At 50.4% G+C, this 15,685-nt stretch overlaps 1 pseudogene; it reads right to left on the bottom strand.

Moving 5' to 3' along the window:
• Positions 1-7,013: 7,013 nt before the first annotated feature.
• On the bottom strand, positions 7,014-14,761 carry LOC128626683 (60S ribosomal protein L26-like; annotated as a pseudogene).
• Positions 14,762-15,685: the final 924 nt, after the last annotated feature.

Genomic DNA, 15,685 nt, shown 5'->3' on the forward strand with positions numbered 1-15,685 from the left:
TCAGTGAGTGGCACTGGCCTGCCTTTCCTGGAGGGGACAGAGGAGAAGGGCCCTTGGGTTCCTGCCTCCAGAAGGGTGATGCACTCAGGCTTACCCCCAGGATTGTCTGGGGCTGTGGGTTGGCAGTCTGTGCTCCCAGGGAACAAGAGCAGGGGGATTTTCCAGCCCGAGTGCCGTGCGTAGGGGTAGATGAAGATGTATGTGTGAATGTGTGTTCACGCATGTGTTTTTACATGTATATGAGTGTGGAGTGTACAGGGTGTGCTGCCCATACATGTGGCTATTCACGAGTATGCAAGTGCCTTCTCGGGTGAGGGCACGTGTGCGCTGTGCTGAGCTCTATCAGCTGTTCCTTGCACAGGCTGGTATCTAATAGAAGTGCAGGGCAAGGCCTGCGGTCTGAGGGCAGCCCTGCAGGAGGGGTGATCTCCTGGGAGAAGTAAAGTGTCCCGGGACCCTGCCAGCTGGGCTGTCTCCTGCACCACACACAGTAACGTGCCTGCCTCCTTCCCTGGCCCCAGCAGCGCTGTCCCACCAGCAAGTCAGCGGAAAAAGGTTCCCGCCTTGGTTTCCACGGCCAAGTCCCAGGATCCCATCTCTGTCCACACCTGGCGGTGGCCTCGCCGTCTTCACACTGAGGACACAGAGTCTGGAGGAGTGGGCAATCCTGGATGACGCCCAGATGCCAACCAAGGCCACCGAGGCGGGGACTCCATCTACCCCAATGAGCCTGGAGCTCTGTGCTTCCCTCTGCAATAAACCAAAGTCACAGCTCCCCACCTCCTGCCCTTGGAAATGAATCATTTAAGATTCCCCTTTCATTCGGGAACCTCTCAAACAGCCTCACGAGTGGTGAGCATGTCTCCCAAGGTAAAATTTAAGGCAGCTGCAAAATGCCTCGATATTTTCAGAGGCCTTATTGTGCTTAAACTCGTTAGAGAGGCCATGGAGTTAATTAGTATATAGATTTTCCCATAGAAAGCTAATCTTCGGAATGATTTGCAGCCACTGGGTCTGTAACAGACTGCAATCTATTTTCTTCTCAACTTCATTTTTCCCAAAGAAAACCCAAATTGCAGTGACCAGATGACTTCCATACCTCAGTCCCAGCCCACCCCCTCAGGGGTCCAGAGCCCCCACTGAAGGCCAGCTGCTTCCCCACAGGCCCGTCAAACTCCCCGGCTCTCAGCCAATCACTTTCATTTCCCTAGATGCCGGGGCTGGCGGGCCGAGCTGGTTCTGAGCAAGGGGTGCAGAGCGAGTGGGCCGAGGGCTTCCTGCAATGTAGCACAGCGCCAAGGGAGAGTGCTGAGCCTGGGGTCAGGTGGTGCTGGGGACAAGCCAGGCTCTGACCTTCTGACAAGTGGCTTAGCCCCTCTGTACTTCATTGCCCTCGTCAGTAAAATCAGGATGGTAACCATTACTTTATAAGGACTGTTATAAAGATCATTACTAACATTGATTTTTTAAAAGCAATATTTACTAGTGTTTCCAGTGTTCTAAATCTTGTGCTATAAGTACTTTATATCATCACATTGAATGGGAGAAACTGAGGCTCAGAGAGGTTACGTAACTTGTCCAAGGTCACACAGCTAATCAGGACAAAACAGGGCTCTGAATCCAAGTTTGCCCGATTTCAGAGCTCTAAATGGGTGAAATAACTCAGGGAAAGTGGAAGTTGATATTATTATTATTTCTAGGAATACAGTTACTCCTACTCCTTTTTTCCTAAGGTTCTGAGGCCTCTCTTACATTTCACAGCAATGAGATCTACCTTCCCATGCTCTTAATGGCAGAAAAGTAAGAGAATCATAGTCTTGACACTGGAAAATCCCTTAGAGGTTTTGGAATCCACCCCCCACTCCATTGGATAGGTGGGGAAGTTGAGGCCCAGATCCACTGAAGTCACCCACAGAGGGCAGTAGAGGCCCCAGGACGGCTGACCTCCGACCAACCCCCTCTGCTGCACGAGCCTGCTGCTTTACCCTGCCAGGACCCAGAGTGCCTCCGAGGGCCTCTGGATGTGAAGCCAGGGGATGAGCCAGCACCTGACAGCTGGGTGATGGCTTGGATGGTTTCTGAAGCCCTCTGCTGAGTGAGGAGATATTAGTCATCAGAGATCTGCACACGCCTGAGCATCCTTGTCAGAAAATGTGATGACTGAGTGGACCGAAAATGTATTGCCCTGCCTTATCACACATCTGGAGTTCCAGCAGAGCAGCCCCTGGCCGGGGAGGCAGCCAGCCTCAAGAATTTGCACAGAGATTGCTGTTTATCAGAAAAAGTCCAAATGAAGGCTGGACCAGAAGGGTGACCGGGAGTAATAGTTTGAGAACACACCAGTGGAGATAAGCCATATCTGCTCATTACCCCAGGCAGCTCTCCCACCACCTCAGACTGCTGTCCCAACCACTCCTGGCTTTAGTTGGTGATGGCATTTACTCTCCTGACCAACGATGGAGGGAAAATACTGGTTTCTTTGGGGAGAAGCCAGCAGCTTTCCCAGAACTGGGCTTTCATCCCATTGAAATTCCATTTAGCAAAAATTTACTGACCACCCAAGAGCCAGGCCCTATGCTGGGTAAGCTCCTACCCTATAGCTTAGGATGGGGGATCAACTGCATACACCAGGACCTACGTTACATGGGCCCCTACTATGTGCCAGAGCCTAGAATGGCTGGGCTTCCATGGCATGCCAGGTCCTCGGTTGCGTAAGTACCTTCAGCCCATGCTGTTAGCACCCAGCACTTGGGCAGAAAGCTCAATACCACTGTCTTGCTCTTAAGGTGTTTGCAGTTTAGGAAGAAAGAGCTAGTAGCTATTGACCCAGTAGCTATTATAAAATAACCTCTGGGCCATCTTTTACCAGTTCGTTTACAAAGCCCTAAAGACACCTAGCAGGTGAGAGATTCATTCTGCATTGGGCACCAGGGAGCTTCCAGAGAAGGTCGCCTTGAGACTGGCCCTGAAAGGTGTGTTGGAGTTTGCCAGACAACAAGGAAGAGCACTCCAGGAAAAGAGAACAACTTGAAGAAAGGCAGGGGAGAGTGACAGGGCATGGCTGTCACTCTCACTTGGGGACTGGCAAGTTAGCCACTGTTAGCGAGAGAGAGGTGAGGAGTGAGGAGATGGCAGGAGAGGAGGTTTCGAGGGGAGACCAGGGCTGTCTCGTGAGGGGTCATCCATGCTCTGAGGAGTCTTATGGGTCTGCAGAGGTGCCTTCGGTGGGGTAGGTTCTAGGGACCCCACTCACACTTCAACCAGATGAGCTCCATATTTATTCATTTTATATACTAGGCATCTATGTAAGTTTACACTTGAAAATTAGATTTGGCAGCTAAAAATGAAGGAAGAAAGAAAGGAGGGAAGGAAGGAAAGAAGGAAAAGAAGGAAGGAAGAAGAGAAAAAAATAAAAGTGTTGAGTCCCAATTCCACAGAATATAAAGGTGAAGGATATGAGGCCGCAAGAAATAACTTGAACCACACAGATCACTCAGGGACTCCACAGCCAGGCTGGAAGTAGAACCCAGATCTGCCAGCTTTCAATCACTATTTCAGCATTTGACCTTGAGCCTGTCCATGGCTTCTGCTGCTGACCATGCCGAATTAGGGCATACCTGCTAGGATTCAACAGTGGCCATGTCTCCCAAGTCCCAGAAAGCACTAAGCCAGTGGAAAGAGTGCTTCCTATTGACCATATTTCTGCCATGAAAAGTCTCTTAAGTCTTTGCCTGGTCATGCCTAGTTCTCAGGCAGGCCTGGTGCAAATTGCATCCTGAGAGGCAGTTAGTTTGCTGAATTTTTCTGAACTCTGAAGCAGTGACTTCCAGCTCCTCTGTCATTTTCAGATGAGGGATCTGAGACCCCGAGGGAAGAGGCATCATATCCAAAGCCCCATGGTGGGCGGTGCAGAGCCAAGACTAGATACCAGGTGTGTGGGCCTGGCCCCAGGCCGCCCCACTCTGTCTGCCATCATCAAGTCCTGGGAGGCACCGAGGAAGCCTCCTGAGTATTCATGATTATGCCACTGAAAGTGTCTCACCCTTTTTGCACAGCCTGGTACAGGGAAACATCTGTATAAGTGCCTTCTTGGTACAGTCGGGCCTGCACCAGGCACATAAGCTCTCCCAGCAAGTTGAGGTTTGCCCCAGCTTCAATCTGATAGATCTGAAGGCTTGTTTAGCATTTCCTTGGGGGAGAAACTGAGTCCTGCCTGATGAAAGACAAACAGGCAGATGCTTGGCCCCCTTCTACTTGGTGTCATCTCCTTCACTCTCCCAGCAATTCCACTCTATCCCAAGTGTGCATACAAAAAAGACCTGGAATTCAACTGATCCATCCTCCTCCTTAACGGGAAGTTTAGAAGCCATCAATTTTCTCTTAGATTTGGAGGCCACACATAATTTCTCCCATCCAGTATTTTTGGTGCCCTAGCCTTGACCAGTAGGAGCAAGGTGGACCACAGCAAGGTGGACCAAATGCTGACTTCAGGAATGAACACTTACTGAGCATCTACTATGTGCCAGGTACTAGCGAGCAGCTTTTGCAGCAATTCTTTCTTCAAATTCTCACAATGCGCCCCCCAAGACATGCATACTGTCTTTTCAGGTATTCTCATTTCACAGATAAAATAATGGAGGCCCAGAGCGATGTCACCGCTTGCCTGAGGTCCCACAGCTCAGGACCTGGGTTTATTCCCATTTCTGCTATTTCCTTAGCTTGCCCCGCCCCCAGGGGTGGGACTCCTTTTTCCCTCCATATCTGAGCCCTACTTGCTAGATGATGCAAATGGGCTCTGTAGATACAGACTTGCCTTTGAATCCCTGTGGGCCTGGTTACTCAGAATACCAACCCCTTCTCCCAAGGTCACTCAGAACTCTGGGGTCAGGGTGCAGTTCTCATAACTGCAGATGAGGTGGGCTTTCCAGAGGCCCCTGCCCTGTAAGCCCCAGCTCCCCATATGTCTCCTCCATTCCCAGAGACAGGCTCCCTCGCTCCTTCCCTGCTATTTAGTGCCAGTTCCCCCCAAGGGTTAAAAATTGGAACCAAATAATTTATTTCAAGATCTTCAAAAACAAATTCAAATTTTTTTTAATTATGTCAAATTAAGGCCATTAAAAGTTAAGCTGTGTACCAAGAGCATTTTCCTGGGAAAGGTGCTGTAACATCATTATTTCTCCCAAAAACGCACTTACTGTACATTTCTCAAAGCCATCAGCCTTGATTGAAGGCTAATGAAAAAGCTGTCCTGCGTCAGTTTATTTCTTGTATCCATTAAGAATAATTACGGCTGAACAATTTTTGATGCCTGTAACCTTCGAAAGCGTTGCTAATGGCATTATAAATTGCTCCTTGTCCAATGACTACGGCGAGATGCTTAATTCAAAGGCGCTCTGTCAACAGGACTGATTTGTGTGGCTAATGAGTGCCTTTAAAACAACAGCCTAGGCTCATGCCTCCGAATGTCAATAAGAGGACGAGGTTCAATAAGGAGGCTTGTCCGTAATAATTAGCAGGGACAAGCGCTCCGGATCAAGCCCATTGTGGCTTTCACAGCCCTGTTCTCCAGACATCACCAGCATCCCTGGGGCCCCAACACAACTCTTGGGTTGGGGCTGGAACCAGGTCCCAGAAGATCAAGGCAGAGGACAATGGCAGGGGAGGAGGTGTTGACCAGAAAGAATCTTCAAGGCAATGATAAGAAGACCAGCTACCATGTATCAAGCACGTAAGCATTAATTCTACAGACATTTATTGAGCACCTACTGAGTGCAGGTGCCAGTGGGTACAGGAATAAATAGGACAAGCCCAGACCCTGGCTTCCCTGAGGTGACCAACTGGCAGGGCCAGCAGACCATGAACTGAGCCCTAATCAGCAAAGCTGGTAAGTGCTGTGCCAGGGGAAGCAGAGGATCCAGTGAGAACAGTGAGCTGGCTGGCTGAACCAGCTTGGGGCTGGAGGAAGTGGTGTTTAAGATGAAACTACAGGATAGTTAGGAGTTAGCCGGGGGTGAGGGGCAGAGGGCATCCTGCCATCAGGGGCAATAACCCATTGAGCGGAAAAGGCATGATGAGGAAAGTATAGGACGACTCACCTGCTAGAGTGGTGGGAAGTGAGGCGGCAGGGATTGGCAGAGGCCCAGAGATCCCGGGGTGGTGAACATGGGGTCTGGGTGGGGTGTGAACCAGAGGGGTAAAAGCATTTTAATGGGCAAATCTCTCCAAAGTTTTAGGATGCCCTCTCCTTTCTCCAGTCCTTAAAAGCCTCAATACCTATACCATCCTCTCCCCCACCAGGAAGTCTGCCCTGATTTCTCCTTATTTTCTTGTCAAGGTATAACCCCCCAGCTAGCTATAGGCTGCATTTGTCATTACCTCCATGTTTCCTGCATATCATGCAGTCTGTCATCTCCTAGGAATAGAGACAAAGGGTCTTCACTCTCTCTGGCCCCAAAGAGCCAACCGCAGAGTTGGGTGTATGGCTGGCCCTCACTCAGGGCTTTTTAGCTGCTCCATCGAACTTTGCCTGGCATTTCCACCACTGCTGCTACTTCCATGGTTAGCTTCTATTGCACAAACATTTATTGGAGGTTAGGATTTGGGGAGGAGTGAGAGTGGGAGAGAAGGCGCCGGAGCCGGAGGAGGTGCTCAGAGATGAGGCACCCCGAGCCTGCCATCCAGGACCCTCCGTCACCCTCCTGGACACAAACACAAATTTGTGACACAGCACATCTCACTGAGTACTAGGTTCCAAGGTCTGGGTCAGGGAGGGTGAGAAATGAGGTTTTGAAGGCCCGGCAAAGGCACACTTAGTATGAAGTCTGGGGGCTTGGATCCCAAAGGAGCGCAGATCTCTACCCCAGCTACTTCCCTGGCACAGTCGGTGAAGGAAAGCAGCAGCCAGGGCTGGGTGTATGTGCGCACTGTGTGTGCACATGTGTGCGTGTATGGGTGTGTTTGCAAATGGCAGGATGTATAGCGTGAGGGCTGGACCGTGCAGCCACACAGCACCGTCAGATGTGGGGCTTCATCCCAGGACAGCCCTGGGCCTGCAGAGAAGGCTCCAGGTGTTTGCCTGCAAGAGCAGAGAGGATCAGATGTGGTGGGGGCTGCTCCTCCACCTGCCGGTGTCCTGAGCCTCCAGGGGCTCTCCAGGTGCGGAGGCAGCAGGCAGGTTTCAGAGGACAAGCTGTCGTGATCTGTCTCCTACTTTTGATGACAAGCCTCAGATTTCTATCTCAACAGAGAGATGCTAGGGGAGTCCCGGGAGGAAATGATAAGCAGGGTGTTAGTTCCAATCTCCAAAGAGATAATGCTTTGTCCCCAAAGCCCTTCACTTCTGCTCCTGCCTGGAGAAAGGGAGGAAGCGGGCATTTAGATCTCTGCTTATCTTCCCTTTTCTCCAGGACAGCAGGTGCTTGTCCCATCTCTGCCTCAGTGAAGAGAGGACAGTTTTTAGTCCTCGTCTCAGTAGACCGCTCTGCGGCATCTGACACTTCTAACCCTAAAACATTCTTCTTCCGGCTTCTGTGACAATGCCTCAGAGTTTCCTTCAATCCGTCTTGGTTTTCTCCCTCTGCCTTTCCCTTACCTCCCAAGTTCCTCTCCCGTCCATCCCGTGTCCTCTTCCCACTCCGAGCCTCCTCCGCAGAGAAGTTCAGCCGTCTCGGAGTGTCGTTTGTTGCCTGAAGGCTGCTGGCCCTCAAATTTCCCACTTCATCCCACGCTCATCTGACCTAGACCTGTAGACCAATTACACCCCTGCTCAGATGACTTAGGGATCACAGGGCCATCGTGTCCAAAGCAAAGGTCACCATCGTCCTCCAAAACCAGCTCTCTTCTCGTGTTCCCTTAAACAACACCAGCATCCATCCAATTGGCTGAGATGGAAATCTGGAAGCAAGGGAGTCTGGGTGTAGATGCAGGCTCCCATCGCTTACCCACTACTTGACCGTAGCAAGTTACTTAACTTCTGTGAGCGTGTTCCTCATCTGCAGTTTGGGGGCAGTGATAGTTCCCACCTCATGAGTTATTGTAAGCCATAAATGAGTTGGCATACAGAACACTAAAAGGGTTACCTCCGTATCCAAATCTTCATGAACTGATCAGTTTTACTGCCTGAGTTTTCCTAACCCCTCTCTCTCCTCATGTTGCTAGTACTCATAAGCTCAGGACTTACCTCAAAACCACCGAACTATTCTGCTTCCCATTGATCCTGCCCTGTTCATTACAGCTGAAGTGAGCCTAGAGGACAAATGACACTACAACCCTTCTGTGCCTGCTTGTGACAAAGTTCAAGTTTCTCTACCTGGTTTTGCCCTTACTTACTCAGCCTCTCCTTGTACCACCCATTCTGGGCTCCGAGCTGGAGCACCATCCTTGCTCCTTTCCAAAAGGGAGAGACCTCTGGGCCTTGCATATGCTATTTCTGTTCCCTCACCCACCTCGCCTGAATCACCCCTGCTCTCTTCAAGTCTGAGCATAGGCGTCAATATCTGGGAGTCCTCCCGTGGCAGGTGCTGTGATGTGCCTCCCAGCACCCCTGTCAGGATGATGGCACTTATTCCCCAACAACCTGGAGCAGGAGCATTGGCTGTTCACAGGTAACCCCTCCCACAGCCAGTGATTGGTCATTGTGAGGCATAAAGGCCCCACAAGTGTGGCTACTATGAACACCGCTCTGGAAACTGTCCCCACTCAAATATCCTTCTCAGAGTCTGTCTCCAGGGCACCTGCCCTAAGATGCCTCCTAGAGTGTCCCTGAATCCTAGGCTAGGTTAGGTTCCTTTCTTGGAGCTCCCAAAGGCCTCTCTGCCTCCCTCTCAAAGGTCCTTCAACATGGGATCAAGTTACATGTCCTTGTCCATCCCCCATTAAGCGAAGGACACTTGAGAGGGACCACACCTGTCTCTGTTTCTATAGCCTGGAAACGGTCTACATTCTGGTGCCTGGAATGACCCCTAATCCTTAAACTCAGGGGGTTTTTGTAACCATTTCAAGAAGAAATTTTGATATGGCTATAAAACAAATCCTTGAACACTCCACTCTTCGTTGTTACCTAATGATGGGTAAGATAGGCATCTGAGAGCTTCATATCATCCTTGAGACTGGAGGAAGGGGCAGCCTTGGGGATGAGATAGAATGAGCCTTGAGAAGAGATGGGAGAGACCAGAGAGAGCGTAGGGATTGGGGAGGAAATGGGGTTTAGTGGGCCATGCCTGCTAGCCACAGGACTGGGCAACAGAAAATACCACCTTCACTCTTTGATGCAGCTGCTTGGGTGGCAAATAGGCATGGCAAATATGCCTATGCTTTCATTTTGCCTGGCACATGCTGGTGCTCCCTAAAATTCTGTCAATGGCTCCCTGTGGCCCCAGGATAAAGCCCAGACTGCTTAGCAAGTTCCATCGTGGTCCTCCATCAACGGCATCCCTTACCTCCTCCTTTTCCCAGCCTTGTTTCTTGCCATGCCTCCCTCATGTATCTTCTGCTCTGGCCTCTCCTCGAACACACCACCCCTGTCCATACCCTCCTGCTGATGCGTAGGCAGCTCCTGCCTGCAATGCCCTTCCTAATCAGCAGAAGAGAACTCCTCTTCAGCTGAAGCTCTCCTAGATCTCTCCAGCAGGATCCAGGCACTTGGTCCATGTCCTTTCCTCTTCTGATTCCTTTTGTACCACTTTGTGTTAGGATCATCTATTGTCTTGTCTATCCCCCAAATAAACTGTGAGCTCCAGTCAGAGAATATGTCCAATCTGTCGCTATACCCAGCACAGCACTTGATGTCACCCACAGCAGAAGCTCAGACACTGTTCGTGGATGGGGCAGAAAGGACATTCTCTGCATCTGAGCTGGCTTGGGGCATAACTGTGGGTATGACCTTCAGTTCCCTGGAACAAGGGTTGAGAAAGCTTAGAGGACCCTGGTAACTCTGGAGAGCGTGGAGTTAGGGGCCTGGTCAAAGTCTCCAGAGATAAAGAAAGGAGAAAATACCATGGCCTGGGTGGTCAGAGCCATGGGTGTCCATGTAGATCCCACTTGGGCAACATGGGGCTTGCAGCCTTGACACTCACCTGTCAAGGTGGGTGTCCACAGGGCATCAGCCCTAGTGCGTCCTAATCAATAGTGTTTCTACTTCACTACAACCCTAAAGCCAGTGTGAATGGTAACCCTATTTTACAGCTGTTAACTGAAGCCCAGAGGTCTCTTAAGTTCCTCTCAACTCCAACATTCCTTGATTCAATGACTCTTTCTAGAACTTATGCATGGGTACCAGCCATGACTTTCGCCGTGAAGCACCGTGGAACCCACTGCTGGCCCTGACTCTGTGGTCCTCTGCTGGGAGCCTAAGTCCTGCCCAAGGAGAGGCCACAGAACAAGGGACAGAGGAAGCAACTCTTCCCTTTAGAAGGGCTCATCCTAACCCTCCAAAGTTGGTTCGTACCTAGAGATCCTACTAGCCCACCCTTCTGTTAGGGCAGGACTAAAGCTACATTTGGTCCCATAAAACCTCCCAAGGGCCCTGAGACCAACCTTGAGATGCTGTTTACAGGACAACTGGTGTAACATGCCTCTTTGGACTTTTGAAATTGCAGACTGCCATAGATATGGAAGTTATTATTATTGCTGCTGCTATTGTTATTCTGTATTTTTGTAAAAAGGACCCCAGCATTCTCTTTGTTTATGGAAATATATTCAAGAGCCAGCTTGAATATGGGAGATTTCAAATAAACCATTGAATAGAATCTGTGATTACTTTTTAAAATATTTTCCATTATTCTAGAAAAATCTGACTTGTCAGAGATTGGAATACAAAGATATATGATCAGGATTATTTTCAAGTTTTGTTTTCTAATTAACAAGTATAAACATCTTAATTCAGAAAGCATGTGTGTGTGCCAGGAAAGTAGTGTGTGTATGTATGCACACAAGTGAGTTCATGTCATGGACACCCCTAGGCTGCAAAATGCCTAGATTTCCAGTTCCCCAAGGGCAGGGGCTGTGTCTCCTTTCGTGTCCCCACACAGAACCTGGCACATGACTGATGCTCAATAATTACTTGTTGAGTGAAAGAAAGTGAAGACAGTCCAGTCAATAAGAAAGAGCTGATGTAGCAGCCTTCCCCTGGGCAGCGTCTTGATGGGCCAGTGACCTTCTGTCAGTTACCAGCAGTGGGGATGGGGCAGGGGAAAGAAAGGTACGGAATTGCTAATGCTGGGATTCTGCCAAGTACCAGGAACTGCTTCCCAGGGTTGTCACTGCCACCCCCTCAGCCCATCAGAGCTTGGCATCTTTTCTAACCCCCACACCTCACCCCCCACACACACATACATGCACACACAGCCACCCCTCTGTGGGCCTGAGCCACCTCCGTTCTTCCTGACACTGTCATCTACAGTGCTCTGTGTCACTCCTGCTCACTCTCTGAAGAACTTAGAACTGGATCTTGGTCTACATCCTGGGGGAATTCAGTGTTGGAACTGATGATCTAACCTCCTTGAACTTTCAGGGCCTTCACTGTGCCCTGAGATTGAAAAATGGCAACAGTTCTTTTCAGCTCTTCCCATAAAGGAGCCAGTTTCTCCTTGGTTTGGGACTGGCCTTATGACTCACTTTGGCCAATAGAATGCATAAGAGGTGATGTATACATTCTCAAATCGGGCCTGAGATTGATGATGAGAGACAGGCTATCTGGTCACCCCCAAAACCTTAGCCAACAGGCAGTCAAACCTGAGACCTGAGAGGCCATCTTAGACCAGCCAGCTTCAACCAACATGCCAGCTGACCTCAGATACATGAGTGAGCCCAGCCAAGATCAGCCAAGCCTGGCAACAGTCAGCAGAACTTCCCAGCTGACTCTAGACTTGGAAGCAATAGTAAATTATCAGTGGTGAGTTGGGGTTTTTTTTTTAAGTTTTTAATGAAAGTTGTGTGTAATAGTGCTTTATTCCTACATCTTCTCAAGTGTTTCTTCTTGTATTTGTTCTTCTCCTTTTCTACTTGGTGAGATTTGGCTTTATCTTTGGGAATTTTTTTTGCGGTCTTTAGTCAGGTTTAGTCTAGTGACAACCACTTTGCTGGGGTGAGTGCCCACAGGAACAGTTGTACATTAGCTTTCTCCTGTTGCCCTCTTTCAATGTGGAAGACACATTTCTTCCTGTAAACCTGGACAACTTGGCCAATATGCTGCTCTTTGCAGTGTTCTCACACAACCTGAATTTTATCATCCTTTCAGATGGACATGGATCGAAAATTGTATTTCTGTCTCAGCTCTTTGTAAGGAGAAGAAGACATAATCTTCCAGAGAATGTGAGGTGGTGCATTGAAATGCCTTTCACAGTTCTTGCTCTGGTCAGAAGTCCAAAGGGATTGACCACCGGTGCTTCTATGATGGCCACAAAAGGAAAGACATTGTTGTTTTAAGCCACTATATCTGTGAGTGGGCTGTTTGCTTCAGGGATGTCCTGCACTGCCCCATGGACACTGCTCCATGACCCTTGTACCATCCCATTACCCAGAACCAGAACCCATCTCTGAACTGGGCAAATCTGCCCACCCTCTCCGACCCAGGGCTGCTCGTCCTCCAGGCCCCTCACCTTCCTGTTTTCACAACACCTCTTCAGTTCCACTAACACCACCACCACTTGCTTCCCCTTTAACTTTTCCCCATCCACCCTTCCAGTCTTTCTTTCCTTCTCAATCCCACCAAGATCCCATGGTCTATTACATTATCTACTTCTGTCAAAGTCTTCTTTTGATCCTTGTCCTTCCATCACACCCTTAGAGAAACCCACTCCTGGGTCAGTCCGACTGTCCACCTTCTATACTGCCAGACACTGCTGCAGGAAATCACCTAGCCACATGGGTGGCCCTGCCACAAATTCACGGCCATTGCCTGGGGCCCTGCTGTTGCCCCTGCAGGCCTCTAGTATTTGCGTGGTTGACTCCTGCCATTTGATCCCCCAAGCCCTCTCCAAGTCTTCACCCTTTCCCCCACTCCTTACTGACCTACAAACTCCACAGGCAGTGACCTTACCTCCTACTTCACCAAGAAGTGGAGTCACCAACACCCTGTAGTCACCTGTAAACCCTGTAAATTTGCCTGTGTCCCCATGCCCCTGTCTTCCCTCTCACTTTGCACAATCAGAAAGTTCTTCTTCCTGCCTCAGATCACTCCAGGACAGTCAGCGTGTCAAGGCGGTTAGGAGTACAGGTTCCAGTGTCAGGCAATCTGAGTAGATAGAAAGCCCCTGCACATATGACCCGGCCCTGCAAGGGACAACTGGCCTGGAGATCTAAGAGGGAAAGACTCACTCCTCTTCCAACAGAGCATCTCCCTCTGTCTCTGTCTCTTCTCTCTCTTCCTATCTCTCTTGTCTATATCTCTCTAGGTAAGTGTGTCTCCTGCGTTCTCATTCTGCATGTGTACGTGTTCTCTACACACACACACACACACACACACACACACACACACACACAGTAGTGTGGAGTCCAGGGGGGAGAGATGAGTCTGGAGAGGTAGATGTAGTCTGATCAGGGCCTGGCATGTCTCAGTAGGGGTCTGAGATTAGTCCTGGGGGCAATAGGGAGACTTAACATTTTTTCAGCCAGAGGAGGACGTGGTTCCATGTGCATTTTAGATAAATTGCTGTGAGAGTAGAGAATGGGGTGAGGCTGGAGACACAGAGCAAGCATGGGGCAGTTATAGGGATCCCAGCAAAAGAGGATGGTGCTGGACTGGAGTGAGGCGAGCCAGTGGAGAGAGTAGATGGACTGGAGAGGTATCAGGGAAGGAGAACGTACACAAAGACGCAGAAACAGAGGAAAAGACATATGAAGAGACAGAAAGAAAAGAGACAGAGTTACAGAAAACAAGAGTCGATCCATGAGACACAAAGAGGACAGAGGGGGAAGCAGACACAAAACCGCTAACTAGAGAGAGGAGGAGAAAGACAGAACTTCCGTCTGTGCAAGGAAAGTGTCTGAGGAAGATCTAACAGGAAATGTGGGGGGCGGGGCTGCAGGACTCTTGGCTTCCCCTCCTCATGGAACCCTCTGTGTGCCAGGCCCTGGGCGCTGAGTCTGAGGGAGGGAGGGAGGCCGAACGGGGAGAACAGAGGGATGGGGGAAAGGGATGGGGTGGGCGGGAGGAAGGGCCACCTCCACACAGGCCCACACGGCCGAATGGCCATGGCCTTAGTCCCACTCTTTAATGGACTTGCATCTGCAGCTCTAGAGACAGATTTATAACTAGAAGCATATTTTAGTCTATCGAGCAGGGGAGTGAAGCAGAGTCGGAAATTTCTTGTTCTGATAGTCCCGAGAGGCCCGAGTCTCCATTAGGGAACGGGAGAAATTATGGGGGATTCATTCCCCCTCCCTTCCTGCTAAAGGTGAGGAGGAAAAGCTGAAGGAGAGAGACACCTCAGAGAAGCACATAAAATTCAGCTGGAAATGGGCTGCACAGTTCTAGAAAGGAATGCCATCCCTCCAGCTGGGGCCAGTGACACGGACGCCTTCCCCCAGGCCCTCCCCACTTTGCACAATCCTCCTGCCGGAGAGAGGAGACAGACTGCAGCCCAAGCTCTCCCGGACTCTCTCTGCTCCCCACAGGGAAGCCACAGTGCTAGGAGCTCCTGACCTCCGGGTCAGGCCAGTTCTGCGGCTCACTCTGCCTTCCACTTACTGGTTGACCCCAGGCAAGTCACTTGGCCCCTCTGAGTTTACTTTTTTCATCTCTAAGAAAAGGGTGAAACCTCATGATTGAACCCTGTAGATGCCACGCGCCAAATGCATCTGCTGAAGTCACCTAGTAAAACAGTCCTCTGTGAACCCAAGAGGGCAGGACCCTCTCATCCAGGCAACTGAGGAGATGACAGAGCCCCTCCTCCCAAACAGGGCCTGTCTCATCCCCTGAAATTTAGGCCAGGGTATCAGACCTCACGCCCTGGCCCCTGGCTCATGTTCTCTCTTGTTCTTTTTCTCATGGCTAGATAGAAAAGGTCGAGGCTTGGGGAGAAAGCCTGGAGACTGGGTAGGGGGCTGAGGGGTGGGGACGGTGGCCTACATTCAAGCAGCCTCTCAAAAAGCCGGTCAAGGCAGGGACCTTCTGCCAGGCCAGTGCCAAGGCTGGGGTCAGGGCAGGCCTGCAGGGAATAGACAGGGGAATCCCAAGAAAAAAACCAAGCGACAGACACTTGCGTGGAGAGAGCCTGGCCCATTTTCACAAAGGAGAACCAAGCCTTGGGACCATCTGCCGGGAGAAGCATTTAACTGGAGGCCTCTGGCCAGACCCCAAGAAGAACGGCAGCCAAGGAAGGAGACCAGGCTGGTGATTAGAGAGGGCCAAGGAGGGGCCCTCGCTCAGCTGGGAAAGCAGCCTGCTCACACCCTCAGCAGATTCTCGGACAACAAAAGGAGCCAGCCGGCCACATTTGGGCTGGTGGGGGCAGAAGGCCTGAGACAAGTGTGCGGAGGAGTGAGATTCTGTCCATAAACATCTCAATAGCGTGATTAACTGAGCATCGCAAATTGTAACCCTTTCCTTTAATGCACTTTCCCTGAATTACCGCGAGGAGCTGACGGCGGAGGAGCCCGTACAAATTGCTGGAATGGGCAGTTAAGCGGGGAGGTCGAAGGTTAAATGAACACGGTTGTTTATGAAGACACAGCCCGAATCCATTTG

The sequence above is a fragment of the Artibeus jamaicensis genome, unplaced genomic scaffold (genome assembly GCF_021234435.1).
Source record: "Artibeus jamaicensis isolate MK-2021 breed Jamaican fruit bat unplaced genomic scaffold, CSHL_Jam_final scaffold_847, whole genome shotgun sequence".
NCBI classification, from domain to species: Eukaryota; Metazoa; Chordata; class Mammalia; order Chiroptera; family Phyllostomidae; genus Artibeus; species Artibeus jamaicensis.